At 46.0% G+C, this 27610-nt stretch overlaps 1 long non-coding RNA gene across 2 annotated transcripts; it reads left to right on the forward strand.

The window, feature by feature from the left end:
• On the forward strand, positions 421-27610 carry LOC102164321. 2 transcript variants are annotated; one of them, XR_001297781.2, is made up of 3 exons: positions 421-851; positions 25187-25345; positions 27513-27610. It is a non-coding gene; the product is annotated as an uncharacterized LOC102164321 (long non-coding RNA). The 2 variants fall into 2 exon arrangements; XR_304362.3 differs by lacking the exon at positions 27513-27610 and adding an exon at positions 25605-26268 and having other exon boundaries at positions 423-851.

The raw sequence follows: 27610 nt of genomic DNA on the forward strand, positions 1-27610 counted from the left end.
GATCCTTAACCCACTGACAGAGGCCAGAGATGGAACCTGCATCCTAATGGATACTGGTCAGATTCGTTTCTGAGGCGCCATGAGGGGAACTCCCCATTCCACCATCTCTGGCCTTTTCCGTCTCCTCCTCTGCCGCACCTACCTTCAGGCAGCTCTTGCTTGACCCCTGCATTTCTTTGCAACAGCTTCTTATCCCAACCATTCCGCATACTAGGGGGTGCAAACTGATGGCCTGCTGCCTGAATATCTTCAGAAACATATAATTTGCTAACAGAATGTTTAAAAAAATATTGAATGCATTCCCAACATTTAAAAATGGGCAACTGTACACACACACACACAAAAATCCAGATTTCCAGCTTTAAAAAATTTAGACTATCTGCATTGTGGGGCCCACATTCATTGCTGGTAACAAGGGAACCGGATGGTAGCTGCCCTTCTCAGGTCACCAGAGTCTACACTCTGGCCTCCTTAATCCCGAGGGAAAATGTCAATTGACATTTATCATTTAGCTTGAGCAGCTGTTTTTCCTCTAGCACAGACATTTTAGTCCCTACCCACATGTTTACTCCAAAGTGGGCAAACAAAGAGACAGCCAGAGCCTTGTTTTTCTCACCCCCCAAGTGCTGTGACGGCGTTTGCATTTCCTGCTTTGCTCAGGCCGGCGGCTGAGTTTGCAAACTTTGCTATTGACAAAGACTCTGGTCTCCCTCCCTGCCTTCTCTCCCCCTCACCTCTTTCTCCATTGTACCCTCTCCTCCCACCTTCGGTTCACTTGAAGACTAGTGTTTATGGCATTGCTGTGAGGCTGAATAACTTCAGGACCACTGAATCCTCAATCTTCAGAAAAGGTCTGTGAAAGATCATTGTATTTTTGCAAGTGTTTCATGTGTGTACACAGAAGATGAGGGCAGTTACTTTATCAAGAACTTATTAGTAGCTTTGCTGTTTGTGTCATCCACTAACAACTTATTCCTATGGATGAGATCTAAGAAACCCAATGAGCCAAAATAGCCTTCTTTTACGGTCATTATTTGCTGGGGGATGGCATCTACTTGGTAGTAACAGAAACATGAAAAACAGTGATCAAACAAATTAGGGGTTCAATTTTTCTGCATTTAAAATAACTCTCAAGGTGAGAAAAGAGCTCCTACTAGCATAGCAGGAACCTGGCTCCCTGCAACCTTCTGAGTTCTCATTTGTACGGGTGACCCTGTCCTGCATCCAGAACCTCATAGTAAGTTAGAATGTGGTGTCAAGAGTTGGCTCCAGGAGTTCATGTCATGGCTCAGTGGTTAACAAACCCAACCAGGATCCATGAGGACATGGGTTCAATCCCTTGCCTTTCTCAGTGGGTTAAGGATCTGGTGTTGCCATGAGCTGTGGTGTATGTTGAAGACTCCGCTTGGATGCCGAGTTGCTGCAGCTATGGTGTAGGTTGGCAGCAGCAGCTTGGATTCGACCCCAAGCCTGGAAACCTTCATATGCCAGAGGTACGGCCCTAAAAAGCTAAAAACAAACAAACAAACCCAAAAAAACCCCAAAAAGTTGGCTCCAGAAAAGAACTCTTCTTGCAAGTCCATTTAGTGACTTAGGCTGGTAACCCCTTGGCCAGAACTTTGTCACCTGGGTAGAGGACAAAAGGCTGAGGAAAAAAGAATTTTTTTTAAAGCAGAGGAATATTGCTAATAGAAATAAAACTGGGGTTCTGCTGGATGGAGGAATTGGGGAATGGAGATCAGGTCTCTGCACGGTGGCTGTCTGATGCCCTTTCTTTGAATGTCTAGAGCTCCAGAGAACATCTACGGGCCCAACATCAGCTTCCTTGAACTTCACCACACTTTGATTCCTTATTCCAGGAACTATGAGTAGTAAGATCCCCTTCCCCCAAATCTGCTGACAGTTCTATTTTTTTTTTTTTTTTGTCTTTTTTTGTCATTGTTGTTGTTGCTATTTCTTGGGCCGCTCCCACGGCATATGGAGGTTCCCAGGCTAGGGGTCAAATCGGAGCTGTAGTCACTGGCCTACGCCAGAGCCACAGCAACTCGGGATCCGAGTCGCGTCTGCAACCTACACCACAGCTCACGGCAACGCCAGAATGTTAACCCACTGAGCAAGGGCAGGGACCGAACCCGAAACCTCATGGTTCCTAGTCGGATTCGTTAACCACTGCGCCACAACAGGAACTCCTGACAGTTCTATTTTTAGGCATTATTATTCTTCCTGAAACATTCAGTGGCTTCAGCTCTACCCTACAGGCCTCTGACTGTGTGTGTGCACATGTGTGCATATGTGTGTGTGTGTGTTTGCACAAACCTGTGTCCATACGTCACAAAAAAAGAAGAGGGAGGAAGACTTTCCACACTCCTTCCTCCACCCTTCCAAGGCTGATGCTGCCCAGAACTGAAAACACTTTGATAAATAGAATGCAGACCTGTGCACCCCAACAGGTAACTGGAAGCACAGGAAGAGCTGGCACTTCGGGGTGAGTCACTAGTAGGGGTGAATTCCAGCCTGTGCTCAGCTCCCTTGGCCTCACACCCAGGCACAGTGTGGGGGCTGCTTGCCCAGAGGAAGGGGCCCTTTTTTCTAATTTGCACAAAAAGTGCCCTTTGTTGCCAAGCATGTAGGCCTATGGGTTGCTTGTGCCCAGAGGAAGTGCCTTTTCCTACTTAATTCACCCTGAGAAGGAGTCTTTATTTTATTATTATTATTTTTAAATTTATTTTTTGCCTTTTCTAGGGCCAAACTAGAAACATAGGGCATATGGAGGTTCCCAGGCTAGGGGTCTAATAAGAGCGGCAGCTGCTGGCCTACACCACAGCCACAGTAACATAAGATCCAAGCCGCGCCTGCAACGTAGGCCACAGCTCACGGCAACACTGGATCCTTAACCTGCTGAGCAAGGCCAGGGATTGAATCCGCAACCTCATGGTTCCTAGTCAGATTTGGATTCATTAACCACTGAGCCATGACGGGAACTCTGAGGAGGAGTCTTTAAAATGCACCGAAAGGTGCCCTGTGGGCTGGCTGCAGTCTCCCCTGTAGGGTGGTTGGTAGATTTCGCCCCTGCTTGTTCTGAGAGCCAGAGATCTGTAGGTTGGACTGACCACCCCATTCCTTCTTTCCCTCCACAAAGCCGATCAGGCTATTGAAGGAAAACAAGCTGAAGGCAGACACATTCTATTCCTCTCAGCAGACCAACACCTTCTGTTAAGAAGCCATCTCCCTGTGTGTTGCTATGAGTTAGAGGTAGCCCAGCACATGTGGGGTCCAGCCTATGCCCTGCTCCATTGAGGGGTACTCAGGAATATCCCAGTTTAGTCACAGCTCATTTCCAAATTGCCTCTGCAGGTGTCTGACCTCAGCCTCCCTCATCTTTTTTTTTTTTTTTTTATAATTTTATTGGAGTATAGTTGACTTACAATGTTGTATTAATTTCAGGTGTATAGAGCAAAGTGAATCAGTTAGACAGACATACAGCCATTCTTTTTCCCATATAGGTTATTACAAACTATTGAGTAGACTTCCCTGTGCTGTACAGTTGGTTCTTATAAACAGCCTGCCTCATCTTTTTTTTTTTTTTTTTGTCTTTGCTATTTCTTTGGGCCGCTCCCATGGCATATGGAGATTCCCAGGCTAGGGGTCGAATCAGAGCTGTAGCCACTGGCCTACGCCAGAGCCACAGCCATGTGGGATCCGAGCCGAGTCTGCAACCTACACCACCGCTCACGGCAACGCCGGATCGTTAACCCACTGAGCAAGGGCAGGGACCGAACCCGCAACCTCATGGTTCCTAGTCGGATTTGTTAACCACTGCACCACGACGGGAACTCCAGCCTGGCTCATCTTAATGTCCTCTTGGAGAGTGACATCTTCTGATACTAGCACCCAACTGGGATAAGCTAGAGCCCCATGTGCACTGATCACACCTTCTTACTTGGAGACTCTATGAACGTATGAAATAAGCTGACCTTAAAATGCTCAACGAATAATGAAAGTACAGAATAGTTGCAGAGCAGACTGTTTTTGTTTTTTAAATAGACAGATTAGCCCACATATCAAGTTAAATCTCATAGAGAATCTCACTACATAACAGAAACATGAAGGCGGAACCTCTCTGGGAGAAGAGGGTGGAGGCGTTGAGCACTGCCCCCTGTGTACCTGCCCCGGATATAGGTCAGAGCCCCTCAGGCACCTCCTGGAGCGCCAAGCATCTGCTGAAGGTGGTTTGCACATGTATAGGGTAGTGGAAAGAACCCAGGTTTGGACTTAGGAAATGACTTGGGTTCTTGCTTTGCTACTAACTCTCTATGTGGCCTGCGGCAAGTGAAACAACTCAGGCATGCCTCATCAGCCTCGTGTCACCCACAGGAACAGGAGAATGAGTCGTGCAGGTACCTGCAGCTCAATGGAGAATTAATTACTTAGGCATCACCTCCTTCTCATCTACTTGGTATGTCCTTTCTCATCGGCCTCCTCCATCTCGGCTTTTGGCTGTGTGTCTTGATATACTCTGGGAGGCTGAGCTGATGGCCGCTTCACATTCTACTGTCCTCTTCTCCCTCAACAGTGGAACCTCAACCGTGTCTGGGTGTCAGTGTGCTTTTTTAAAACACTTCCTTGGACCCCCTTTTGTCTAGGGCTGGCCACATGACTGTTTAGCTAATGAGTCATTAGAAATGTGCTTTTAGGAATTCACTTAGTTTTCTGATTGACTTTTGGTTTTTTTTTGGCTGCATCTGCCCAAGGTATATAGAAATTCCTGGGCCAGGGATTGTACCCATGACACAGCAGCAACAATGCACCATTCTTAATTGCTAGACCACCAGGGAACTCCCTCAGATTGACTTTTTTTTTTTTTTTTTTAAGACAGATTCAGTTGCGATATGCCTTTTTTTTTTTTTTGGCTGTGCCCATGGCATGTGGAAGTTCCTAGGCTAGTGATTGAACCCACACCACAGCTATAACCAGGGCCACTGTAGTGACAATACTAGATCCTTAACCCACTGAGCCATAAGGGAACTCCTGCCTTTTTTTCTTTTCACTTCCTTTCTGCTTGAAATGTGGATGTGATGCTTGAGGGCAGAGCAGCCACCTTGCACCCATGAGGCAGAGGGATGGACAGATTAGATTTTTGGTGACTTATTGAGCAGCTGCATCAACTCCGGACTGTCTGCTCCAGTCTTTGAGAATACTGCATAAGAAAATAAAATCCTATTTGGCTAAGCCAAACGCAACTTGAACCAGGATCCCCTCTCTCTATGCAATTTTGTTTGGAGCTAAGTAAACAGTACCTGCTGTGTCCCTGCCTTACAGTGCTGCTTCCCCAAACTGCTTCCCAGATGCAAAATTCATAAATATATGAGAGATGCCCATGCTACCCAGTCCCTCAGGCACTGCCAAGGCTTCTGGGAAAATAGACTCAACCCCTGCTTCTCTGTGCGGGGGTTGGACACAGCATCTTTAAGCTCCAGTTTCCTCCTCTGTAAACTGGGGAATTGGTAACTACTTAGCAGGAAGAGTGTGTGAAAATCCCCAACCTCATTAGCAATTATAATTATTACCAGCACTCCTCATTCCTCTGCGGTTTTTTCAGCATCTTCCCAGTGGGAATTGAGAGCATTTGCTGCCAAGCTTACCACATGAGGTCACCAAGTCCACAGCATTCTTGTCCTCATGAAACTTCATTTCTTTTCATTTACAATAGAGAACGAGAAAGAATGTTCTCAGTTACAACTGGGACATTTGGGCCCGAGGCAACACTATGGACAACGTTGTACCAAACCAGGAGCGATGGATCAACACAGCAGCAACCTCTTGCTTAGTGAGCACTGTGTCCTCCTTGGGGCGCTGGATGGAGTTGGGGTCTGGGAGCCACTAACACCTCTTGACGGATGATGGCGAGAAGAGAAGTTCCAAAAGAGCGGGGTGGCTGGTGTGGGGGTGCTGTGAAAGTAACGGGACAGAGATTTTGCCTCTTCCCCTCCACCTTTTGTACTAATATTTTAATAATCTTTTCCCCATGACCTTGCCTCTCTCTATCTCTTGGGGTATGTCTATAGTCTCAGTATTTGGCCTTAGCTAAAAGAAAATTTCCTTACTATTCTTCTTTATTTTACAGTTTTCCAAAGATATTCTTCTAATATAGCCTTTTGCCATTTGTCATTCTTCTCTCTCGTCATTGCGTATGAGCATTCTTTCTTGCTTATTTCTGTCGAATGATCTATCCTTCTAGGTCTGTCTCAGGCGCCTTTATGGAGTCCCCTTGGATGGAGATGCTTCCCTTCTGTGGAGCCTCACAGCACTTAGTTTCTATGGCTTCTGTGATCATCAGCAACCTGGCATGTGCTTGCATTAGATTTACTGCTTGCCCCACCCTTCAGATTCCTTAAGGCAGGAATTGTGGCAGGAATTGTCTTGTAGTCAGGCCCGCCCTTGGCACATTGTACCAGCCTGATACATATTTACTGAATTCAACTGTAAGTGCCAATTTGGGAGGAAAGGACAGACGTACCCCGAGCATAATACATTTAAAGAAAGTAGAGATGATTTTCCATATTTCCTGAAGAAATGCCTCCTATGTAGGCCTCTGCTACATGCATATAGGACAGGAAGTAAAAGGCGTGGCTAAAAACCAGATGCTCAGAGAACTCTTCTTCACGAGGGACACAAGCTATTAAAGAAATCACCACCAGAGTTCTCCTTATGATGCAGTGAGCTAATGATCCGGCATTGTCTCTGTGGTGGTGAGGGCCCTTGCAGTGGATTTGCAGTGTGGTTGCAGCTGCAGCTCAGATTTGAATCCCTGTTGAGGGAATGTCCATATGCCTCAGATGTGGCCAAAAAAGAAAAAGAAAAAAGAAAGAAATCACTACCACCTCTCATTGCTTATAGTAAGGGAATTCTGAATAACTCTTTCCTGGGGAGCCACTGAGTCAGAGGTTCACACCTGGTTAGGTAAGTGGTGGGTGTGGTCAGGGAAGAAGTGATGAATTTTTTTTTGGCCTCCGCACCAGCATCAGCTATTTATGTATCAGTGATGCAAATTTCTTTTTTTTTTTTTTTTCTGTCTTTTGTCTTTTGTTGTTGTTGTTGTTGGTATTTCTTGGGCCGCTCCCGCGGCATATGGAGGTTCCCAGGCTAGGGGCCGAATCGGAGCTGTAGCCACTGGCCTACGCCAGAGCCACAGCAACGTGGGATCCGAGCCGCGTCTGCAACCTACACCACAGCTCACGGCAACGCCGGATCGTTAACCCACTGAGCAAGGGCAGGGACCGAACCCGCAACCTCATGGTTCCTAGTCGGATTCGTTAACCACTGCGCCACGACGGGAACTCCCAGTGATGCAAATTTCCATATGCAGAATCTTGCTATTGTTCAAAGTGCTTTTATACACATGCCCAAACAAGATCGAGTGAGGTGAGCTGTCTGGAAAAGGAGCTTGACAGAGTAGGTTCAAAGGATACCTCAATTCCTGGACTGGGCCCGGAACAAGGTGGGAAAGAAACAGAACTTCCCTGCTCTGACAGTGTTAGCATGGAGATGTCTAGCAACCAATCTGATATGAGAATCAGAAGCTGAGGAGAGAGAGAGAGTGGGCTAGAGAGTAGATTTCAGAGTCATTGGTATGTAAATGGGAATTAAAGCGCTGATAGTGCTCCAGGTCACCCGGGGAGGGTGTGAGGAGGAGGAGGGAGACGGACTGGAGATGGAGTCCCAACACTTAGGGGGTGAGGGGAGGACAAGACGCCTGAGAAGGCCAGGAAGGGATGGCTGAGAGGTTAGGAAGAGGTCAGAGAGGAAGTCATTATGAAAATCATGGGAGACTTCTGAGGGAGGGAGGGGGGGAGACAGAGAGATTGGGAATCAGTCCCAGTGGATGCAGCAGAGTTTCTGTTGTAAAGTAAGAACCAAAATGTGCCTATCTGATTTGGGTTGGGGCACTGGGAGACAGGGAAGGAATCCTTGAGGTTCAGGTGGATGAAATGCTTTCCCGCACAGAGACAGAGAATCTGGGGAAGAAAGGCAAGTTTTAGTACAGCTGTAAAGAGAGAAGAAACCTTGGGCAAAACTCATTAAACAAGAGAATGGGATCTGGGACAGAGAATGGAAAGACCCGCTTTATCTATGAGAATCTGTTGGGTCTGTGTCCGGATGGGTACTGGTTTTGGGAGCCAGTAAACTTTCTACTTCTTAAAACTCTGTGCTAGCAGTTCTCCTGTGGTGCAGTGGGTTAAGGATCCGGCATTGCCACTGCAGTGGCTTGGGTTGCTGCTGTAGTGAGGGTTCAGTCCCTGGCCTGGGAACTTCCACGTGCTGTGGGCGCAGCCAAAAACAAAACAAAACAAAACTCTGTGCTATCCACATACTTGCTAAACACACAGAAGCCATGATACAAATGTTGAACAGGGCAGGACTGAGGTGAGAACCTTCTAGCACCTTTGGATACTTTCATTTAATCAGCTCCAATTTCTCCTAACTGTACAATTATCTATTCCATCTGTCACCATTTGTTCCAGAAGGATGTGATTTGAGATGACATGAAATGCCATAATCAAATGCAGACCCTTGTCTATCACGCTGCCTCATTTTGTCAGTCCACAACCCTGACAGGAGAACATGACTTGAGGACAGTCTGGCATGACCTTCCCTTGCTGAGTCCCCATGAGACCTTGGTGGCCACATTGACTTCTCCTAAGGGCTCACAAAACACCTTTTTTACATCTCATTTGAGGATTTTTGCCTAACACAGGCCACTGATGAGTAATTTTTAACATTCCTCTCTTCCCCATCTTTGGAAGTCAGAGCTACACCATCTCCTGCCTTCTAACATCTCTCTGCCCCTCTGCGACTCCTCAAAGATTGTTGGCAGTGAGTTGGTGATACTCTGTTATTGATTTATTGATTGACTGACTAATTGTGCTTTTTGAGGCCGCACTTGCACTTGCGGCGTATGAATATTCCTGGGGCAGGATCGGAGCTGCAGCTCCTGGGCTACGCCACAGCCATACCAATGCGGGATCTGAGCCATGTCTGTGACTTACACCACAGCTCATGGCAACCATGGATCCTTTTTCTTTTTTTCTCTTTTTTGTCTTTTTGTCTTTAGGGCCACACCTGTAGCATGTGGAGGTTCCCAGCTAGGGGCCCAATTGGAGCTGTAGCCACCAGCCTACACCACAGCCATAGCAACGTGGGATCTGAGCCACGTTTGGGACCTACACCACAGTTCACAACAATGCCGGATCCCTGGCCCACTGAGCGAGGCCAGGGATCAAACCTGTAACCTCATGGATGCTAGTTGGATTCGTTACTGCTGAGCCACAACAGCAACTCCTTATTTCTTTCTTTCTTTATTTAGTACAATGGTGTGGAGACCGGACAGTTTGAACACATTTAGAACAGCTATATTTTGGAATTCCCTTCATGGCTCAGCAGTTAACGAACCTGACTAGGCTCCATGAGGATGCAGGTTGGATCCCTGGCCTCACTCAGTGGGTTAAGGATCTGGTGTTGCCATGAGCTGTGGTGTAGGTCACAGACGCAGCTTGTATCCAGTATTGCTATGGCTGTGGCATAGGCTGGTGGCTGTAGCTCCGATTTGACCCCTAGCCTGGGAACTTCCATGTGCCATTTGCTGCAGGTGTGGCCTTAAAAAGCAAAGAAGAAAGAAAGAAAAAGAAGAGCTATATTTTCTCTTACATTCTTTCTCAGGTGTTGGATTCTGAATCCTGCTTATCACATTGTTCCACCCTATTCCCTTCTAACACCTTGCTTCTAATTGAGAAGTTGGAAGCATTAAAAAGATTCTGTCTCACTCCGTCATCTGGAAACTTGACACAATTGGTCACCAGCAAAGGTGACCTCCCTACCAAGACAAATTTCCTTATCTTTCCCTGCAGAGATCCAGATACCATCAAGTTCAATGCCCTGACACTTATGGCGTGATTGATAGATTCTAATGGAAAAATGGGAACGTAAAAGACAAAAAGGAATAACGCTAAATAGGACGTGTGCACACGTTTTTTTCTGCAACTACAAAGGCCCTGCCCCAGCTCACTGTGTAATTTCATGTTTCTAATTTATTTGGCCACCAGATGGCATAACTGAGTGCAATTTTTTTTTAAAGGTAGGGGAAGACAGCCTTTCTAAAACCCCCCAACAAAACGTTATTAATCAATGCCGAAAAGGCCCAGGAGAAATCACATTCCAAGTATCTGTTCTAAGCAACAGTTGATATTTTGATATAGTTTCCTCTCCATAGAAGTACAGAGAAATACCTTTTTTTTTTTTTTTTTTTTGTCTTTTTAGGGCTGCTCGCAGCATATGGAAGTTCCCAGGCTAGGAGTTTAATCAGAGCTACAGCTGCCGGCCTACACCACAGTCACAGCAATGCCTGATCCTTAACCTACTGAGCCAGGACAGCAACCAAACCCACAACCTCATGGATCCTAGTCGGATTCATTTCTGCTTTGCCACAACGGGAACTCCAAGAAAAAACTTTTTTAACCTTAAAATTCCTGAGATAGGCCTCCTGGATTTCTCTTCCCCTCCCGTGGCTGTGGCTGTATAGAAAGCTCCCTGGGAGTCGGAACTAGAAGCGGGTTGTCTTTACCTGCATCTAATATGTACTTCCCTTGGCTACAAACTCCTCACTATGGAGCCACTGAATTTCTGAGTGGATGAAGAGATCGATGAGGAATTCGTGCTAACATTACATCTTTGGACTAAAATATGTATTCCATTTGTGAAGAGAAGTGCTGAGTGTCCTGTGTGGGGCTGAGGACAAGCACAATTGATCCCTGGGTCTGTCCCTCTTGGTTACATCTGGATAGGACTTGGCTCTTGTGGGCTTTGGAGTCTGAGGTCGGGGTGCCCAAGAGTCTGCTATGGGTCTTTGAGGCTGAGGAGGTGGGAGGAGGCGGCGTGAGAGTGGTTATGACAAGAGGGAACTGAGAAAAGTGAAAACATTCAGTGCTTGTTTTGTGCTTCTGTACACTTTCGACCCTGGGGAATTTTACAGGACTTTTTCGAATATTTATCTTGGATGGATGGAGTCATTCATCCAATAAACATCCCAGATACTGTGTAGGGGTTGGGAGTAAACAGTAAACGCTGCAGAGTTCCAGCCTTGGAGGAGCTTTCTAAGTTTGGTTGTGAGCCCCACAGGGACAAGGTGGAAATGCCAGGAGAGGCACTTTGCCTGAGGCCCCAGGGAACACCCCATGCCCCAGTGTATGGAGGGAGCCATGGCTCCCGAGGTCCCCGCAAAGCAGGATCCCTCTAAAGCCCTCTTGACTGTGGGGAATACGTCAAAATGGAGAAGCTTCAGGATAACATCCCGGCTCATTTTTTTTTTTTTTTTTTTTTTTTTTTTTGTCTTTTGTCTTTTGTTGTTGTTGTTGCTATTTCTTGGGTCGCTCCCTCGGCATATGGAGGTTCCCAGGCTAGGGGTCGAATCGGAGCTGTAACCACCGGCCTACGCCAGAGCCACAGCAACGCGGGATCCGAGCCGCGTCTGCAATCTACACCACAGCTCACGGCAATGCCGGATCGTTAACCCACTGAGCAACGGCAGGGACCGAACCCGCAACCTCATGGTTCCTAGTCGGATGCGTTAACCACTGCGCCACGACGGCAACTCCAGCCGGCTCATTCTTATACACAGGCAAACACTGAGGGTTTGATGAAAAAAGGAGAAAGCAGGGTAATGGGAACCACGCTGCAGAGATGTCAGTTGCTGGCTGGTGGTTGCCAAGATCTTGGTGATCTGATAAAATGGTGTATAAGGCAGAGCAAACACACCCTTGCGATGAAGCCAGGCACTTCATCCACAGTGCAAGATGCTACAGAGGCAGTGCCGGGGTGGGTTGGAGAGGATCAGGATTGGAGTCTGGAAAAACAGTTGGGAGGCTGTTGACACTGTCTTCGGGAGCAGTGATGAACACTTGAATGAAGACAGCTGCCAAGGGGCAGGTGGGGACAGAGGGGAGACAGACCTCCAGGCTGGAAGGACCAGTGGGAGGGGAGGGGGAGAAGAAGATGACTCTGGAGAGGACACTTAAGGGCCGTGTTCCTCCTCACATACCATGTTGCCTCGACGTGGAATGAGGATCCCACTTCAGTTCAGTCCACTTCTTTGACTTCATAGCAAAAGGAGGACCTTCCAAGCCAGGAAATGGAAACCCTCATCCATGGCCCAACTGGTGCTTGTGGGAGGCGCCCAAGAAGAAGCCAAGTCTCCCTTCCCTGATCCCACCCCTTCCACAGGAGCCCCTTAGAGCCCGCCTGGCCCTGCCCACACCCCGGGGCCTGGGCCACACCCCCACCAGAGAATCAGAATCTGATTCTGGGGCTGTTCCAGGGCAGTGCACAAGCCGCTCCTCCTGCCTTGACCTTGAGAGCACGTTCTGCCTGTGTCACACTTTCTTTTTCTCTGATTCATAAGTGCATTTCAGAATCGCAGTTTGCATTACATACTCCTACTGATAACTGGAAAGGTGCTGAGTGTCTGGATGGAGAACTCCATGCAAATAAAATCCTTCTTCATAGGCTCAGTAGCGGTGATAAACTAGAACTAATGTACAAACATCTCATTGCCGCTGCAGGAGAGGGAGGCCTTTGGAGGCTGCTCTCCAATAAGGGAGGGTGAATGGACAGTCATTGTTCAGGAGGCAGTTACTCTGGTCCAACTGATCATCCCTTCATGAGTTTACTTCAGTAAAAATGAAGAATATTTTAGGGAGCTCCCGTTGTGCTACAGCGGAAATGAATCCGACTAGTAACCATGAGGTTGTGGGTTTGATCCCTGGCCTCGCTCAGTGGGTTAAGGATCCTGCATTGCTGCGGCTGGCAGCTGTAGCTCCAATTTGACCCCTAGCCTGGGAACTTTCATATGCTGCAGCCGTGGCTCTTAAAAACCAAAAAAAAAAAAAAAAAAAAAAAAAAAAAATTTAAAACATAAAAAACGAGATCTCCCTGAGACACATTACAGCTTCAAAGACTATACTCTTTCCACAATGGAACACTGCCATCTCTTCTAGGAGGACTTTTTCGATTTGTCCAAGGAGTGTAATTCCTCCTTACATTTCTCTTTTATATTTAAGACCCTCATAATGCCCTTATAATGTTTAAATAAAGGAATGCTGTTAAGTAGTAATAAGTAAAACAACATCTTACCAACAAGGACCTACTATATAGCACAAGGAACTATGCTCAATGATTTGTAATAACACATAAAGGAAAAGAAGCTGAAAACGAGTAACTGAACCCTGTGCTGTACACCCAAAACTAACATGATATTATACTTCAATAACAAAGAAACAAGGGCCAAAGAACAACAATAACAAAAACTCTTAAACTCTTTTTTAAAAGGTGGTAAAATACAGATAATATGAAATGTGTCGTCTTTGCCATTTTTAACTGTACAGTCCAGTTGTGTGAAGTACAGTCACACTGCTGTGCAGTCATCGCCACCAACCGTCCCCATCATCCATCGTACATCTTGCATGACTGAGGCTCTGTACCCATGAAGTAGCAACTTCCCCCAGCCCCTGGCAACCTCTTTCCTCCTTTCTCCATGAACTTGACTACTTCGTGTGTCGGGAATCTTACAGTAGTTGCCCTTTTGTGGCTGTCTTATTTCATGCAGCATAACATCCTTAAGGTTCATCCGTGTTGTAGCATGTGTTAGAATTTCCTTTCCTTTTAAGGCTGGTGATAGTCCATTGTATGTATGGACCACGTTCCGATTGTTCATTCAGTCACTGGTGGGCACTTGGGGTGCTTTCATCTTCTGGCTGTTGTGACCAATGCTGTTATGAACATGGGTGTACAAATAGCTCTTTGAGACTCTGCTTTCAAAGAGCCTATCCCCAGAAGCGGAATTGCTGGATCACATGGTAATTCTATTTTGTATTTCATTTATTTTTATTTTTTGGCCGAGCCCACGGCATGTAGAAGGCCAGGGATCAAAACCTGTACCACAGCAGCAACCCAAGCTGCTGCAGCGACACCACCAGATCCTTAACCCACTGTGCCAAAAGAGACCTCCCCTATTTTTAATTTCCTAAGGAACCACTGCACTGTTTTCCGTAGTGGCTCCACTGTTTTCCATTCCCACCAACAGGGTGCAAGGGTTCTAGTTGCTTCGTATCCTCACCAACCCTTGCTGTTTTCTGTTTTGATAGTAGCCATCCTACTGGTGAGGCGGCATAAAACCTAAAAGGACATAGGTTTCCTAGAGATTTTGATCTCTCCTACCCCTAACTTTGCAGAAAGCCCTAAGTTCCCTAAGCACAATGTTTTTATCCAAGGAGATTTTTAGCAACACGATAACCTCATGGTTAGAGAAGGAATGCTCCATTGTCATCTTAAAGTCTTTACCAGCTAGAAAGGTCAACATTAAATTCTTTTGAATTTTCTTTCATTATTAGTGAGGCTGAACTTTTCCCTAAATTGTTAGGTTTGGGTCCTCTGTTGTGAATTGTTTGTGTCTGAATTTCTTAGCTGGTACAGTGTAAATCAGAAAATGCTATTAAGTGCTTTCTATGTGCTAGTTACTATTCTAGCATGCGATAAGAGCTTTACATGTAATAATTCAGTAGCTTGGTGAATCCTGATCCATCAGGAAGCAGGTGCATTATTATTTTATGGAAGGAACAGAAGCATAGAGAAGTCAATTAACTTGTCCAAGGTCCTACCCAGAAAGTCTGGATTCAGAGCTTGTGACCTTAGCTACAAAATGAATAATATTTTGCTAATATATATATATTTTTTTGTTTTGTTTTGTTTTGTCTTTTTGCCTTTTCTTTTTTTTTTTGTCTTTTTGTCTTTTTGTTGTTGTTGTTGTTGTTGTTGCTATTTCTTGGGCCGCTCCCGCGGCATATGGAGGTTCCCAGGCTAGGGGTTGAATCGGAGCTGTAGCCACCGGCCTACGCCAGAGCCACAGCAACGCGGGATCCGAGCCGCGTCTGCAACCTACACCACAGCTCACGGCAACGCTGGATCCTTAACCCACTGAGCAAGGGCAGGGACCGAACCCGCACCCTCATGGTTCCTAGTCAGATTCGTTAACCACTGTGCCATGACGGGAACTCCTGTCTTTTTGCCTTTTCTAGGACCACTCCCAGGGCATATGGAGATTCCCAGGCTAGGGGTCTAATTGGAGCTGTAGCCACCGGCCACAGCAACTCAGGATCTGAGCCACGTCTGCAACCTACACCACAGCTCATGGCAATGCCAGATCTTTGACCCACTGAGCAAGGCCAGGGATCAAACCCGCAACCTCGTGGTTCCTAGTCGGATTGGTTAACCACTACGCCATGATGGGAACTCCTAATTTTTTTCTATTAACTATAACATTTTTAAAAATTTTGTGATTAAATTTATCAGTCTACTCCTTTCTTTGGTTGGTCCATTTTTTTCTTTTAGCCAGCTTAGAACACCCTTTTCTTTTCAAAGAATTGAAAGTATTTGGATTTTTTTTTTGTATATTATGTTTTGCGTATGTGTTTTCTCAAATAATCAAACGTTTCTCCCAAATCATTTATTTAAGTATATTTTCTTCCATTTTTTAGTGATGGCACTTTTCTGCTGGTTTCTATTTCCTAATTGCTTGGGGGGGGTTGATGAACAATATTTATTCAGTCATCTCTTTGAGGATATTAAAGTCTTTTTCTCATTGTTCTGTTCTTTTCATTTTATCTGACATGAATCTGCCTCTGGAGTATTAGTGTTGTTGACTGCCTTTCTCAGTGTGAGTTTTTGTGTGTTTGGTGATTTTAGCTTGCAGGTTCATTTCCAGGATTTCTACCTCACTCCTCCCTGCCCCAGGGCCCTGTCCCAAGTGGTGGTCAGGGCTCCTGCCCTGGCATGACCCTGGGGATGACACGGGTCCAGCCCTAGGGCAGAAGGAGGCTGGGTTAAGGCCACATGGGTGTCCATTTGGTTATCCAGAGGCCATAGTCCCAGACTAAGTCAGTAGAAATTTATTTCACTCTATTTTCTTTCTTTCTTTCTTTCTTTCTTTCTTTCTTTCTTTCTTTCTTTCTTTCTTTCTTTCTTTCTTTCTTTCTTTCCTTCTTTCCTTCCTTCCTTCCTTCCTTCCTTCCTTCCTTCCTTCCTTCCTTCCTTCCTTCCTTCCTTCCTTCCTTCCTCTCTTTCTCTGCACACATGGCATGCATGAGTTCCTGGGCCAGGGATTGAACCCACACCGCAGGAATGACAATGCTGGATCCTTAACCCACTGAGCCACCTGGGAACTCCTCAGTCTATTTTCTTGAAGATGGTGGGAAGAGGTCAGTTGTGTGGCTCTTGGATTTTGAGCAGTGAACATGATTCTTGTCCCCCATCTCAAGTGGGCAGTTTAATACTTTCTCATCAGTCGATAGGACTTAAATCACCATCTGCCTTTGACTATATCCAGATTCCAACAGGGCACAGCTTCAGCCCTGATTATTTTTTGCCTTTATATTCCATTTCTGAGAATACCCGTGAGGATTGTCTACCCTGGTTAAATATGAATTTTTGACTTTCTATAATATTTTATCCATCATTGCTTTGTACTGGAAGCCTTGGACTGTCTATTCTGTTTCACTTGTGTATCTGTGTCTTTTTGTACAGGCATTATTGCAGCTCTCTGCTAGGAGTTAGGGAACCACTCTGATAAGTCCCTCCAATCATGCTCTGATACCTTTCTCAAGGCTGGATCAGGTTGCAGGCTCTACAGCAGTTATCTGAGATGAGAGCAGAAGTGGTGCTGTCCTCCACCCAACATGAGGACGCATCAGAGGAGCCCTGCGGTGGCTGCTCTGGGACAGGAGGAAGGTTTCTACTTGGTGGCTCCATGCCAATATTTCATCAGGGGTCTCAAGCCAGGCTAGATCCAGCACCAGGAAGTGTATGAGAGCAAATACTGGTAGCTTGACAGAGTTGCTAGATGGACACCTAGAAATCTCAGAAATATGGGATCCCTGCAGAAGATGATGGTGTATCTGGCAGCCAGGATGCGTCTGGGGCATTATGTAGCCATGTCCTTAGGACCCTATGAGTAAACTGTCCAACATTCTACACCCACCCCTGCCTGGAGGCAGAGCACATATGTAGCCCCAGCTCCTTCCCCATCTCCTGCTGCACCAGGCTATTTCTTGTGCCTTGGGCAAGGTGATCAGAACACAGAGCTCCATACAAAGTGGTGCCTCTTTTGCAATAAAAACAGAACCAGATATCCCACTGGAGTGCCCTCCTGGCTATGAATTCAGGGGCAGTGAGCAGCAGCCTCTGCCCCACCCAGAGGCCTGGCTCCCTTTTCACTGGCATGCCCTGCAATCAGGCTCAGCAGGGCTGCCAGCAGACACACTGGGCTACCCGCCTGGCCAGACTGTCTCTGGAGGTGCCTGTGCAAGTTTGTCCCAGAAACCAGTTCTTCCTGGAACTGGGTGTCACCTCAGGACAGAGAATGCCAGGAGTCATAACTTGGCCCTGCAGCAAATGAGGTCTTCTGATTCTGCCTGAGACAGCAGGTTGTCGCGCCTGGGCTTTGGGCCTGAGCTGGGACTTGCAGTTCCATGGGGAAACCTGGGGCAGTGCCACCAGGGGGAGCCCTTTCCACATCTTGGGGCAGTGCCACCAGGGGGAGCCCTTTCCACATCTTGGGTCTGTGTTGGCCTCCTGAGCATTGGTGAGGAGTGCACACTTGACTTAGTTTCTATATGATTACGGTATTAAACAGGCCTCCGTTTCCCTAATTTATGTAGTCAACTTCATCTCTCGCCTTGGTCTGAGTTCTATCTTGCTTCAGATGTAGTTATGCAACGTTGCAGTTGCCCATCAGCGTGGGGTCAGAGAGAAATGAGTGGGCTCACATGCATCTCCACTAGCCAAACTCCACCCTCTCCACCTCACCTGGTAACCAAGGTCATGAGATTGTCCTGAGCTTTAGATGCAGCAGGCGGAGAGGGATGCGGAGGTGCAGTCAGTGTGGGGGCCTCTACATTGGCTACACTGCCCTCCAGCAAACACCTCCACTAGGACAGAGAAGCCTAGCTGCCAGCAAATCCTTCCTGCTCTTGGTGGGTGCTCTAGACACCCCCTTGGTGGGGGCTCCAGGCGGTGCAGGGTTCAAGGAGGCTCAGGGAAGATGCTGCCTGGACGAGAAGAGAGTGTGGCCATCTGAGGAGGGTTGTGGCTGGCTCAGCTTCAGGTGTGCAGGAGAGCAACTGGGGAGCTGGGTGAGGGCTGGCAGGGTTGCTGAGTGGGGCAAGGCAGGGCCAAGGGGACCTTTCCAGCTTGAACTCCACAAACACCTCCCAACTCTGGCTCCTTGTGAAGCACCACAGGCCCCCGGCCTGGGTCACAACACTGGAGGGTGACGTGGATGGTACGTCTGAAGCAATTTCAGAGTCTTGGGAGCTGTATTATTTTCTGGTGTGGAACTGAGAAAATGCCAGGATCTTCTAGAAAAAGAACCATGTTCAACATAGTGCTGCCTACATTGTAGGTAAGAGACGGGAGGAAGGAGGGATCGATGTGGAGAGAGAGGGTGGAAGGCAGGGCCTGCTGTCTTCTCATAGCTCCTCAGTTTCAAACCCTAGACCCTTGAGGAAAATGAATGGATTCACAGCATCAGCTTGGTACTTAGAAATGGAGACTAAGAGCCACCTCCTCCCCTATGAAGGAAAGGGCCTGCCTCGGACTGGAAGGCAGAAGGATGAGGCTGTGGACACTTGTGGGTCCTAAAGAATGGGGTCCTTGGGCTGAGCCCTGGTGAAGGGGCAGAAATGGCAGAAAGATCTGTGGCATCAGAGAGAGACCTCTGTCTTGCTTCTGTGAGTCTGCAGCCCCTGAGAGGGAGGCACCGAGTGGAGCTGCCCACAGGGTGAGGCCTCAGAGGCCTTAGAGGCCTCACAGCTGAGCCTGTGCCTCAGCCAGAGGCGGGAGAGAGCTGGTCCCCCACGGAACATGCTGTAGCCCAAACAGGAAACCACCCTATACCTTTCCACAGGGGAGGAAAGCTGGAGCAGACTCATGCGGTGGATACTTCTCGGTGAAGAAAACAAATCTTCCTAGAGCCCCACGTGACACCACGTGAGACAAGTCAAGGGGAAGAGGCCAGGTGCAAAAGGGCACATAGTGTATGATTCCACTTATAAAAAGCTCAAGTCCAGGCAAAACTGTAGAGGTCAGGAGAGTGGTTACTCTTTGGGGAGGGTAGTGACTAAAAGGAGACACGAGGGGTACCCCCTGGCATCCTGGGAATGTTCTCCTCTTTTATCTAGGTGCTGGTAGCATGGATGTGCTCAGTTTATTGGTAAATGTGTGCTTTTCTGTATGGATGTTATATTTGTGTATATTTTTTATTTTTTAATTTTTTTTTTGTCTTTTCTAGAGCCGCACCTGCGGCATATGGAGGTTCCCAGGCTAGGGGTCTGATTGGAGCTATAGCCGCTGGCCTGCGCCAGAGCCGCAGCAACTTAGGATCCAAGCAACCTCATGGTTCCTTGTCGGATTTGTTAACCACTGAGCCACAACGGGAACTCCTGTGTATATTTTTTAAAAGATTTAACTGTAAGAAAATGAGACTACAAAATGGAGTAAGGGGTGGAAACAGTCTTCTATTATTTCAGTGCCCACTGTGCTTGGTGCCCTCCTCATGGGATCTTTGTTCTTTTCTTATTGAGAGGAGGGGAGGCGGGGCAGAATGTAAATTATGAAGGACTTTCTGCTTTGTCGCTCCTGACATCTTCTATGAATCAATTTTTTTTCGATCACCTGTTTAATGGCATCCTGAATTGATCTCATGCATTTTTCAGCTTCCGCAAAAACTGAAATAGATTAGATGGGTTTGTGTTATTGTGAGCCCTCCGTTTGCTGCCTCTTTCATTAAATACTAGCTGGACTCTTGAGTATGAGCATTAGCCTCTGTCAATCCAGCAGTGAGACCTGTGGGTTTCTCACATCAACCAGACAGACACTGTTGATCAAGTTTGAGGTGTTCTTGGTATTGTCTCCAGAGCCCTCGGTTTCAGAGGCATCACTGCTAAGGCAGGTCCCAACTCACCTGGAGTCACCTGGAGATTAAAGACAGCCACCAATCCTTTGCTGTTTGTCCCATTGAGAAGTGGGGTCCCCTTGAATTTAGATGAATTCTGAGGCTTTTTTTCCTCTTTTTTTAGGGCTGTACACGTGGCATGGAAATTCCCAGGCTAGGGGTCGAATGGAGCTGCAACTGTTGGCTTACACCACAGCCATAGCAACGAGGGATCTGAGCTGCATCTGCAAACTACACCACAGCTCACAGCAACGCCAGAGCCCTGACCCACTGAGTGAGGCCAGGGATCAAACCCACCTCCTCATGGATACTAGTCGGATTCTTTATCTGCTGAACCACATCGGGAACTCCCTCTGTGGCTTTTTGATCAACAAAAATTGGTGGAGCTGATGCTGAGCCACTTTCCAGACTTAGGCAACTTCTACTTTTTATCTCTTGGAACACTCTCTGGGAGCCCTGAGCCACCATGCAGGAAGTCCAAATTCCCCGAGACTGTATGATGGAACAGCCGTGTCCAGCCCTGGGGTCAACCACCAGCAGAGCCCAGCTGTCCCCACCAAGGAGACAGAGGTGTAAGGGAAACTGTCCTGGACTCTTTTTCTTTTTTTTTTTTTTTTTTTTTGTCTTTTTGCATTTTTCTAGGGCTGCTTCCCGAGGCACATGGAGGTTCCCAGGCTAGGAGTCTAATTGGAGCTGTAAACACCGGCCTACGCCAGAGTCACAGCAACACAGGATCCGAGCTGCGTCTGCAACCTACACCACAGCTCACGGCAACACCATATCCTTAACCTCCTGAGCAAAGCCAGGAATCGAACCTGCAACCTCATGGTTTCTAGTGGGATTCGTTAACCACTGAGCCACAACAGGAACTCCCGTCCTGGACTCTTTAGACTAGCTCATCTGCCAAATGATGGCCCTGAGTGACCCCAGTTGATATCAATAGGAGTAGACTTGCGAACTGACAAAGTCACTAACTTTAAGCCACTAGGTTTGAAGTAGTTATGCAGTGAGTGGTTTTAAGCCACTAGGTTTGGAGTGGTTATGCAGCGATAGGTAACAGGAACAGCTGAATCTTTACCTAGTCCACAGCCTTCGTGTCCATGATGAGCTCTGTAAGAATCCATCTCATTAACTTACTTTGCCAGTGTGGCTACAGTATTTGCCAAATCTTCATTTCATTAGAATTCTTTTAGCTGTCAGGCTTGTGGCAGGATAATTTATTATGGAATTATTTTTTGTTTTGTTCTTGTTGCTCTATGTGTATTTCCCTCACTGAGAAGGTTATGAAGTTTTTGTTCTCATTTCTGAGCTTCTGTTTTGGATATGGAGAGGGTGGGTGAGTGTTGGTGTTAGGGTCATGTATAAACATCTAGGCTGAGACAGAAGTGGGTTGTGGGTATGTGCTTAGCGGAGGTTGAGATTCTCTGGGACCTGGAAATTTGGTACCTTCTGCTCAATGAGTAGTGGAGACTCAGGCTTCTGATTTTTCCCAGGGCATACCTAGGCTGAAAGATGGCTGGACAAAGCCCAGAGAGGCCGGACATGGTTTCTCTCCACTAGGGACACAGGACATGGTACCCCAGGGGAACTCTGTGGTCAGTGATATGGACATCCATAAGGGGCAGTGCCTGATCCAGAGGACACCAGGGTTTGACAGAAACCTCTGAAAGAAGAGGGATCAATGGAAACCATGGCTGCTGCTATGGATGGAGTGTTTGTATCACCCCTAAATTCATATGTCAAAGCCCTAATCCCCAACGTGATGGTATTTGGGGGTGGAGTCTTTGGAAGGTAGTTAGGTTTAGGTGAGGTCATGAGGTGGGACCCCAGTGGTAGAATTAGTGCCCTGATAAGAAGAGGAAAAGACCAGATCCCTCCTCTGTCTCTGTCATGTGAGGATGCAGAGAGAAGCTGGCCATCTGGAAACAAGGAAGAGAACTCTTACCAGACACTGAATCTTCTAGCCCCTCGTTCTAAGACTTCTGGGCCTCCAGAACTGTGAGAAAGAAATGTTTGCTGTTTAGGCCACCTGGTCTGTGGTATTTTATTATAGCAAGCCTGAGCTGTGACAGCCACCACTGGTTACTAAGGACCTGGCCTTGCTCTCAGCTTTTCTGGCACTGAATAAACCCCTGATGTTTTATGATCTCATGAAGGGAGGAGGGAGCCCCACTAATGACTAGGGTTGAATTTCCTCACAGTCTAGCAGTTTGGAACACAGAGCAGATTCCATTTGGTTGAGGAAAACATTAGGAATGTGATATTTCATGCACATTTTATAATCAACAATGATAAATGTAACATACTTTTAAAGCCATCCAAAACATTTTGTGGCTTTCTCTTTATTGCATTGTGGGCTCCTGTGCCCATTGAATTCTTGGTATTTTCCTTGGCAGGATTTTTGTGAAATGTCTCCAAAGTCTGAATTTTTTTTTTAATATAAAGAAGGGCATGGAAACAAGGGAGGGGCTGGCTCAGAAAAATAAAACCCAACTATTTTTGATGCACGTCCTTTATTTCTCACTTACTGAATATCTTCTCTCTGTAGTCTTTGATTTTAATAAATTGTGTATGGATTTTTAAAAATTTCTAATCTTTTTTCTGCATGATCAAGCAATCCCACTCCTGGGCATGCACCTAGACAAAATTATAATTCAAAAAGATAACACACCCCTATGTTCATTACAGCACTATTCACAATACCCAAGACAAGGAAACAATCTAAGTTCCATGTATGGACAGATGAATGGATAAAGAAGATATGGTACATGTATAATGGAATACTACTCGGCCATGAAAAAGAATGAAATAATGCCATTTGCAGCAACATGGATGGACCTAGAGATGTTCATACTAAGTGAAGTACGTCAGAAAGAGAAAGACATCTGGGAGTTCCCGTCGTGGCGCAGTGGTTAACGAATCCGACTAGGAACCATGAGGTTGCGGGTTCGGTCCCTGCCCTTGCTCAGTGGGTTAACGATCCGGCGTTGCCGTGAGCTGTGGTGTAAGTTGCAGACGCGACTCGGATCCCACGTTGCTGTGGCTCTGGCGTAGGCCAGTGGCTACAGCTCCGATTCAACCCCTAGCCTGGGAACCTCCATATGCCGCAGGAGCGGCCCAAGAAATAGCAACAACAACAACAACAACAACAACAAAAAGACAAAAAAAAAAAAAAAGAAAGAGAAAGACATCACTTATATTTATAATCTAAAATATGACACACATCACAAGGCTACCGGGTGTCAGCACTATCCTTTGTCATCCTGGGGCAGTAACATTATTCATCACATTTCCACCAGAAGAACCCCTTTGAAGTAAGATTCCAGGGTATAAACAGTTTTTCTCCTTTTTTATGTAATGCAGATAATTATATAGTAGCAGAGGGTGGGTGGCCTTCAATTCTGCTCAGAAGGACATAGATCAGATCTGGCCCCTTTTCCCATAAACGTTCTCATAAAATTAAATAAGGTAGTTAAGCCCCCCTCCAGGACCTGGAGGTAATGATTGCTTTGCTCTTGAACAAGCTAAAACAAAATTGGAAATGTGGTTGATTATTGCATCATTGTACCACCCTGGCTGCTGGGTAGCAAGAAGCCAGCAGTCAACTAAAGCCATGGTGAGAATCAGCTGAAGAAAATCTGCGAGGCGAGAAAGGAGGCCCTAGCGAGAAAGGAACTATCTCAGGCTGTGACCACTGCTGAGAAGTATTGCTGTGTGTGAGAGACGGGAAGTGCCAGTGATACATGAATCCTCAGCACAATGAGAATCTGTGGTGGGGTGGGTAGCCTTTGCAGCTCAGTTAAAGACAGTCTAGAGAAGCAGTTTGTCCCAGCACAAAATGACAGTGGGAAAGTAAAATGTTCTCTCCAGTTCAGAGAATTTAAGCGATGTATATTTGAACTTGTAGCAGGGATCTGTATTGCACAATAGTCACTCACTGATTTGTTCTGTAGAATCCATTCGCTGCTTTGCTTGTGTAAAGGAAACATCAAGATGGCAAACCTCTGATGAAAACTCAGATTGATGACCATCACACACACACGCAAACACACACAACTAAGGACATTCTGAGGAAAAATGGAGGCAGCAGGAAATGTATCCTGAAGGTATATAGGTTAGACTCATGCAGTTATATCATGAGCATTTGCCAAAATCTGGATAATCTAGTAAAATCAGAGAAACAAAAGCTAGGGCAGATAATCAACAAGCAAGAAATTGTAAAAATTCAGGGATGTATATTAGAAGGCATTGGAATTTGATTCTTTGGGTAAATCTGCCCTCCCTTGGCCTCTAACCTTTATGAAATCATGCAGACGTGAACATCCCAGCAAGGCCCTGGCAAGGGAATGACACGAGTGTAGATGTATAGGGACTGGAATACCGCAGCGTGATTCTGATACAGTCGCCCAGAGTTAAGTGTCAGATGCCCAAGTTAACGACACAGTCCCCAACAAGACGCCCTTACTTCACATGCCAGGCACAAGTTTGGGGGTCCCCAGGCCACTTGCTCCAAATGGCTACAAATCTGAGGTGTTCCCATGACACCTCCTCAGATTTGATAACTTGCTAGAACAACTCACAGAATTCAGGAAAATGCCATACTTTCAATTACAGTAAAGGATACAAATTAGGAGGACCAGAGAAATGAAAAGACATGTAGGGAAAAGTTTGGGAGGGTCCCAAACACAGAGCTGCCATGTGCTCTCCCTGTGGGATCAGGGGACATCACGTTCCCAGTATTGGTCTCATTCACCAGCCAGGAAGCTCCCTCAAAATCAGTGTCCAGTGTTTTCACATGTAGACATGACTGATTGAATCATTGGCCACACGATTGAATTCAGTTCAGGCCCCCTTACCTCCCTGAAGGTTGGTCTGGCTTAAAGCCCCAACCCTTTAATCACATGGGTATCTTTCTGGTGACCAGCCTTTCATCCAAAGTCATTTCATTAGCATAAACTCAGGTATGATCCAAGGGTCTCACGAATAACAAAGATACTCCTATTACTCAGGAAATGCCAAGGATTTAGGGTCTTTCTCCCTCCCAGGAACCAGAAACAAAGGACATCAATTTTTTATTGTTCAACAGGGGCATCTCAAATCATATTAGGTATTACATGGGTTCTGCATCCACAGATTCAACCAACTGTGAATCCCGTGCTATGTTTACCATCAGAGGTTGGTGAAGCTGCAGATGTGGAACCACTGGATACAGAGAGCTGACTATGGAACTTGAGCATCATCAGATTTTGTATCTGCTGTGGGTCCTGGAACCAATCCCCTAAGGCTACCAAGGTACGACTGTATCATAAAATAGTGATGAGAAATGCTGACTTATCTTGAGAAGAACTTAAGTATTCAGCCAAGTGCCGTCTCTCATCATGGACTCATAGGATCCAAGCTTCCAGTTATTGCAGGAATTGAAAGTTGATGTGATAAAGTCCCAATGCTGTAACGGAAATAGTATTCCAAAAAGTGAGAGAAGTTGAGGACTACCTCAAGATGCAAACATGAAAGATTTGTCACAATTTACTTATTCTTTGCTTTCTTTTAGGGATGGAACAAGATTAAAGGTCAACCCAGGAAGAAAATAATATAGTTGGCTTCCTCCCTCATCCAATTCCATGTTTTCATTTCCCACATTAAACATTTTTGACATTTATATTCACATGGAATTGATTTTGAGAATAAAGAGACCATTCTAATCATACTGTATTCCAAATGGTTAGAACCAATATACCATTTATGTAATAAAGCTTTCTATTTCCACTAGTTTGAAATTCGTATTATACCATATACCTCTTGACCTAAAACAAATAGGCTGCCAGTTATTTCTCCAGCAAAAGTAGTTTACTCAGATCAGCAAATAATTGCAATTTGGAGTTTATAACCATGGCAAGTGCAAGTCTCTGTGCAGAAAGGAGAGGAAAACTCTTTTAAAGAGGGGAGAAGGAAATTGGGATGGCTATAGTAAACAGAGACTCCATTGGAGGAATTGAGATCTCAAGTATAGGGGCTCTTCCTTGGCTGAGTTGTGACAGTCTCTCATTGGCTGAACTCTTACCAGGCAAGAAAAGGAAGTCTTTCTTCTTCCTGTTTGGCTCTGCTGTTGTCATGGGGCATGAGAGCTCCCTCTTCTGGCTTCTGGACTCTTAGTTGAAGTTTCCATTTATTAATTTTTTTTTTTTTTAAGGGCCAAACCTGCCGAATATGGAGGTTCTCAGGCTAGGGGTCCAATCAGAGCTACAGCTGCTGGCCTACACCACAGCTCACAGCATCGCCGGATCCTTAACCCACTGAGCTGGGGCAGTGATGGAACCCAGGAACCCACATCCTCATGGATACTAGTCGGATTCATTTCTGATGCGCCACATGGGAACTCCTCCATTTATTAAATTTTTACTTTTAATTTTTCTTTTAGGGACGCACCTGCAGCATATGGAAGTACCCAGGCTAGAGGTCAAATCCAAGCTGCAGCTGCCGGCCTATGCCACAGCCACAGCGATGTGGGATCTAAGCCGAGTCCGTGACCTATACAACTCACAACAATGCTGGATCTTTAACCTACTGAGTGAGGCCAGGGATTGAACCCGAATCCTCATGGTTCCTGGTTGGATTCATTTCTGCTGCACCATGACGGGAACTCCCCCCATTTATGAATTTTTATATACCAAATTCTTATACACAACTCAGATCTTCTTGTGGACTTTGCATTCTGTTTCGTTGATTAAGCTGTTTTTTGCACCAGCAAAACTTGATTTTCATTATTTGGTCTTTTCAATATATTTTAACATCTAGTAGATCTGATATTCTTTCATTCCTTTTCTTCCCAAAAAATATCTTGACATTTTATTATATTAAAATACTGTTATTATTATTGTAGTTCACAGATAACTTGGAGAAAATTGATGTATTTACAATATTGAGGATTCACATTCAAGAACCTGGAGTATCTGCATTAATGTTCATTGTTCTTCAGGAGTTCCCGAGGTGGTTCAGCAGTAACAAACCCGATTAGTATCCTTAAGGACTCGGGTTTGAACCCTGGTCCCGCTCAGTGGGTTAAGGATCTGGCGTTGCCCTGAGCTGTGGTGTAGGTCGCAGACTCGGTTCAGATCCCGTGTTGCTGTGGCTGTGGCTGTGGCTGTTGCCGGCAGCTGCAGCTCCGATTGGCCCCCTAGCCTGGGAACTTCCATATGCCTGCCACGGGTGCAGCCCTTAATAGACAAAAAAAAAAAAATTGTAATCTTCTTTCCATGAATGTAAACGGATGTAAATGTTTCTTTTGAGTATGTTTCTAAGTAGTTTATATATCAATATTGTGAATGAGAATTTTTTGAATTATATTTTCCAACAAATTGTTGCTGATAAACAGAAAATCTATCGCTTTTATATGTTATTTTGCAATTGTCCACATATCTGAACTTAATAATTTCACAGTTAATGTACTTTGACTTTCTAGGAAGTTAACTCTGCAAGTAAGAATACTTTGGAGTGTTCCCATTGTGGCTCAGCAGGTTAAGAACCCAACTGGTATCCAAGAAGATGTGGCTTCGATCC

Source organism: Sus scrofa, chromosome 7 (genome assembly GCF_000003025.6).
Source record: "Sus scrofa isolate TJ Tabasco breed Duroc chromosome 7, Sscrofa11.1, whole genome shotgun sequence".
Classification (NCBI taxonomy): Eukaryota; Metazoa; Chordata; class Mammalia; order Artiodactyla; family Suidae; genus Sus; species Sus scrofa.